Consider the following 6000-nt stretch of genomic DNA (forward strand, 5'->3'; position numbering starts at 1 on the left):
TTAAGAGAATTTAAAAAAAATCCTATTGGCTTATGTGAGAAATGCATTGGAACAACGCTGTAAACAAGGCTGCTGGACGGCAACAGTACATTATCTTGTGATGTTGTTGTAAACCGAGGGTCTGATCCACCACATCACCCAGACGTCTTCACATGCAGATATCAGAGGATCCCCACATTCGTCTCCACGGTGAGCACTGATGAGTGTTATCACCACTGCACACATAACATCGTCTCTAATAGTGGCGTGGGTGGTGCTGTAATACTGCGTGGCGTGGCTTATTTCCAGTCAAAGGAAAACACTGACTCAGCTGTACGAAATTATGACTCAGTTTCTTTTTCATGGAACACAAAAGTGAAGCGATGTTTCGAAGGAAACAACTGTCAGAACAGCATTCTTAAAGTTACTCCCAGCATGCCGCAGGGACTAGGCCTCAACTGATACGAGCACTGTTACCTTTAATGGTGTCTGCTTTGTAATGACGGCAGTGGTTATTAGTGGTTTGGCAAAATATTCTTAACTCCATACACCAGCTTGCTGTTTGCTCAGTATCTGCTGTTTGCTCAATATCTGAGCAAACACCAGCAGCTCAGGGAGACCATGAGATACAGTTGGTATTTGGGAGTTTTAGCAACCTTGAGGAAGTTTGCGTCCAGCAGTTAAAAATGTACACATGGTGTAGGCTGATTCTGGTATTTGTAGGCTCCTCAAAGGAAAAGTTTATCCTTTTGGGCCTTTGCTTTCTTGCTGAGAGTCAGACAAGAGGATTAATGCCATATTTGTCTGAGAAATACGAGGCTACAGCTAGCTGCCGGTTAGCTTAGCTTAGCACAAAGACAGGATGCAGTGTGTGAAATACAAGTATAAAAATAAATATTTGTCTTTTTACAGGAGGTTGTGATTGGTGTGACTATTTCTTGGAAGAGCTGCAAAAACAAATAAATAAATCATTGCTGACAGCATGCAGAGAGCTTGAAAAAAGCATTTATTTTGAAAAAAAATCTTTATTGTTATTATACGTCCACCATTTCTTAATAATTTTCTAAAAAGATCTCTGGAAAGAACTTTGTAATGTGGAAAAATAAAATGTTCTGTAAGAGTTATTATAGTTAGAGTTTAGGGTTTTTTGAAGCTGTTCAATTTTCAGAGAAAGAGAAGAACTGCCCCTTTAAATAAAGCTTGAGTTTGGTGTGGGGCAGTCGTGGGGGTTTTACTCATGACCTCGGCTTTTCTGCTCAAGCTAAGGCCCTGAAACCGCTGTTACCGAGGTCAGGACCAAACTTTCACACAGAATTAATGACTTCACACAGCACAATATGTGAAATTCCCACAGTGTGGTAATAGCTGATTGAATCAGTCTTTTCTCCAGAACCAGCGGTGTCGCACACCCTTTTCCTCCTCTGAACTCCTCCCAGGTATTTACGAGTCTCATTGCCCACGGCGAGCTCACTGACATACTCTGCTTTCATTCTCAGCTGGACCTGAACACTGAGGCAAAGTGTTCTGCCAATGTCAATACAGGTGCAGGTCAGATATGTGGGGACGGCTCTCCTAAAGCTGTGTACATAGAGCTATGCTAATTGTCTCCTGCTAATAGAGGGCCCTTTCTCACTGGCCTGTTGAGCCTGAGGGCCCCATTTAGGGCAGAGGCAAAACAAGCACATCAAGCTGAATGACAGCAGAAGTACTCTCATTACTGCTCATATCGGGCCCACAGTGTTTCTGTTTTACAAGTTCATAGTGAAACATACTGAAATCAACACAAGCTACAGTGAACAAGTGTGTGGCTTTACTCGATTTGCTTTGCAGGCAGTAGTTTCACTGGAGCCATAAATTAGCATTTAAACAAGAGTGAACGGCTTTGTGATAATGAACATGTTAGATAACAGAGATTACAGCTCGCCACGCAACTTATTTGTGAGCCATTTGAAGCAACGGTGAACATGTGAGAAAAGCTGCTGATTAACAGCACAAAGAGGATGCATTACATGTCGCTGTGTCCAGAAACATAAGAAGTGTGATCATTAAAGCCAGATTCTGACTGATCAGTGAGGGGTCCAGTGGGTGAATTCAGCAAAACATAAAGAAATCATTAAAAGTAATGTCTCTTTTCTGTCGTTCAAACATGCAACATTTCCTCAGTAAAAAATCAAGATCACGGTATCTGTTTCATCACATACTGTTACTGCCTAATTACACTATGATTAAGGCGAGGAGCAAAGGGGCCATTTAAAGTGTTATTGCAGCCTTTGCATTGTTGTTGTTGCAAATAGAAGAAATGGAAAAAATGGAAAAAAGTGTAGACAGTTGGCAGTTATTTTTTCTGATTTTCTCTGATTTCTGCAGGTTTATTGTGAAATACTTGACACTTGTGTAAACTCCCTGAAAAATCACTGGTTAAGCTGCTCACAATGAATCACTTTGCTTTAAGCTGTAAGGTGGCACGGTTAAATAAACATTTACTAGTGCTATCTGCATTCACAATCATCGCTGTCATCTGTGTCGTAATACCGTCAAGGTTTTTTTTTTCATGCATTCGAGGCGCGCAAAACAGTGTAGGTGAGGGTGTGTGACGTGGTAATGCTCCAGCGCAGCCTGGGAGTCTGTGTGTCCAGACAGACTCCACCCAATTAGCTTCCCTGTCGCCCTGCAACTCTTAAAAGACACAACAATGAACCGTCCGCGGCCCCGAGGAAGAAACCGACTGTCACATGAGCGGCAGCAGCAGTCACAGCCATTACTGAGGAATTCGGCCCTCTTCACACTCGCACAAAAAAACCCCTAATAATCACCAGCATTAACAATTAGCCCTCTGTTTGACAAGTCCCTGAGAGCCCGGAGACATTCTCGCTCACTCTGACACTTCTGTGGTTTAGTTCAGCGTAAAGCCTAATTATAGGCGAAGCTTTGCAAACATCAGATCACTGACACGGCTTCGACAATGCTGTTTGACGGACAAACGTTATGTAAGAGGCGAATCTGGGCAGCATAAAGACTTGTTGTCAGTTCCTGTGCTGGTTTTTGGTCTTTGATGAAGTGTCCTTCATGAAGTTCTCTCGAGATAAACAGGAAATGTCTTGGCGGTTGGACTCGTGCTTTTTTATGTTGCCCTTTGAAGTCCCCTGTCAGGCCCATCCATTCCCTTTTTGATAAACAAGGAAAAGTTCCAGGGAACAGCGCGACTCACACATGTTTACCCTCTCTTCTGAGAAAAAGAGCTGCATACGTGTGTGTGTGTGTGTGTGTGTGTGCACGTGTGTGTCGGATGGGGGGATGGTAGCCCAAGTGCCAAAGCCACTGAATCAGGCCTGAATACATTAAGGCCACTCTCTTTAAAAGTGTGCCAGAGAGTTCATGGTGGAAGACGCCCCTCCAAGAGCACAATAATGGGCTTCAATGCTTTCCATCTGCGGAGGGAGAAAGGCCTGTGACTGCACGTGCTGCGAGGAGTAGGCTCAACAATGTATCAATTTATGGCCATCAGAGGCATCATAAAACTGCTCCCAAGGTGAAGACTGGGGCCGTGAGAGTGAAATGCCAAAGCCATCAATAAATAGGCATGATTCAAAGAAAGAAAAAAGAGCTCGCAGCATGAGAGCGTCAGCTGAGATTTAGAAAGCTTGCCCGAAAGCCCGCGAATAAGCAAAATCCAAATTGTGTCGATGGAAGTCAAGAAGCGTCCCCCGGAGGAGCGACAGACCAGATGAGACAGCCTGGTGTTGTCGGGGCAGACGGACGCAACGGGGCTCAGGGGGAGATGATTGATGGCTCCAGCTGTCCCAGAGGAGAGGAACACAGGCAGACAGCTGGTCACCTGTAGCCCCAGACATGACTGTGATAGAGGCGCATGGCATTGTGTTTCACTGCAGAGGGCAACTAGTGCAGCGCGGAGTTCAGGCCGCTGTTCATCACAGCCAAAACAAGCAGGAGAGCTACAGGGGATGAGACTTGAGGATTAAAAGAGCACTTGAGGAAATAGATTTAGCCTAGAAAAGCACGCATATGGCTAATTTATTGGATTTTGAGCAGCAATTCAACGCTGGGTAAGTGTTTTGTTAATACGATTACTGAAAACCTGAGCAGAAAACACGCACGTACACACCTCAACATCATCATGTACTAATTACAATGCAGCCCTCTGAATCATGCAGCTTTGTGTGAGACTGCTGGGAGATGACAACATAGAGAATAGCGGTTGTTTGGACACAAGTTACATGAGAGAGAGAGAGAAAAGAAGAGATGAGCTCACTCAGGCACAGGGATTAATCCAGGAGCAGGAGAGAAAGAAGAAGGAGAAGAAGAAGAAGAGGGGAAAAAAAACACCCTCCCCCTCTTGCAGCCGGCCAGCCAATCAGCACGCAGAAGAGCTGGTTTACTTGGAGACCAAAGATTCTGTGTGTAGTGATGTGACATCATCAGCTGCCCATTAAAGGAGAGGTCACTTTTTCTTCTCTTCCCCCTTTTTTCCCCTCCACCTTTGAGGATGAGTGAGGAAACGTGGTGCAGTTTTCCAAGAAGAACAAAGAGCCTTTCAAGCGTCTACCTTTCCTGTTGTTTTCCTTCCATAGATTGTTGACATGAAAGGATTGCCTAGTCTGTTCTCAATTCCACCGTCCAAGACCGTCTGAGCTGGACGCTTGAGTAATATTCATGAGTTTCAGCTGTTCGGCCCTGGGACAGGCACGATTCATAAATTCAACAACTTGCCTCTGCTGTTTTCCTTTGTCACCACAACACCGAGACAAGAAATGTTGGGTTTTCAATGCCTCCATTCATTCAGTAACAAACAAGTACTATGTTTGGGTTGCCATCGCTGCATACAGTAAGTGTGTTTGCTCTTACTGGGTCTCTGTATGTGTCTTTAGCTTTAGGGGAAGAAAAGCTGCCAGTTTGGGTTTTGTTTACTTGGCAACGTCACAGGCCTGTCTGACTAATGCATTCTGGATTGCCTCTCCCAGGACGTTTGTTCTATGTTTTATTCATCGGTGTGATGTGCTATAGACTTCCCCCTGACATAATATTATTGATTGCCTAATAGACTATCAAAAGAATGGCCTCACTCAAAGCATCAAGAGTTTAGTGTACCTTTATTTTTCTAGATAATTAGATTTTAAAAAAAGCAGGGCCACAACAGTTTCACCATTGATGTCAGGCTGCACATTCAAATAAAAGAATTAGGCTCAATTAGGCTGTTATTGTTTAATATTTCCACTCTCTTGGAAAATGAATGTTATTTTTAAGAGCTTGTATCAGTGTGAGCAGACTCCACGGAAATCCATAATAATAACTACACTTAATAACTAGAGAACGCTCCACCGAGGAGGCAGTCAGCGCTCAGTAGAAAAACCACAGCTCAGCTACCAGTGAACGAGTCCTCATCGCAACAAAAACTCCTCTCCAGGATCCCAGGAAGCAAACAAAATACTCAGTTTGAGACAGTTTACAACAGTTGGCCAAACCCAAGTGACGCCTCTTGCATCTGATAGACACGGTTAATGATTCTCCGACAGCTCCTGAGTTGAATCTTGTAGTCCGGCCAGCGAGCTGCTGTCAGCTCAGGGGAGTGGCCGGTGGTTTGACGGTGGGTTCACGTTGTGGAGAAGGTGGAATTGGAGAATAATCAGATTCTGCAGAACTGGTGAACTATGAATTTTTAATGAAACAGACTTTTTAGCTGGTTGCCAGAGGTTGGCAAGCTAATCGACAATCCCTCTCAAGACGGACTGGACCTCTTCCACTCACCAGTAGATGTGCACATTTTCTGAATTCATCAATATTCTGCGGGCCGGATGGGAAGCTTTGGCGGGCCAGATGTGGCCCGCTGGCCACCAGTTGATGAAACCAACAGTCCAAAACCCAAAGAGATTCAATTTAATATCACACAAGACAAAGACAACTAATGCTGAAATGATCATTTGATTAACTGATAAGTAAATCCACAGAATAATTAATCTGCAACTATTTTGATGGAATTATTATTTAAATTTTATGCAAAAATTC

This window comes from Chelmon rostratus, chromosome 20 (assembly GCF_017976325.1).
Source record: "Chelmon rostratus isolate fCheRos1 chromosome 20, fCheRos1.pri, whole genome shotgun sequence".
In the NCBI taxonomy this organism is placed as follows: domain Eukaryota; kingdom Metazoa; phylum Chordata; class Actinopteri; order Chaetodontiformes; family Chaetodontidae; genus Chelmon; species Chelmon rostratus.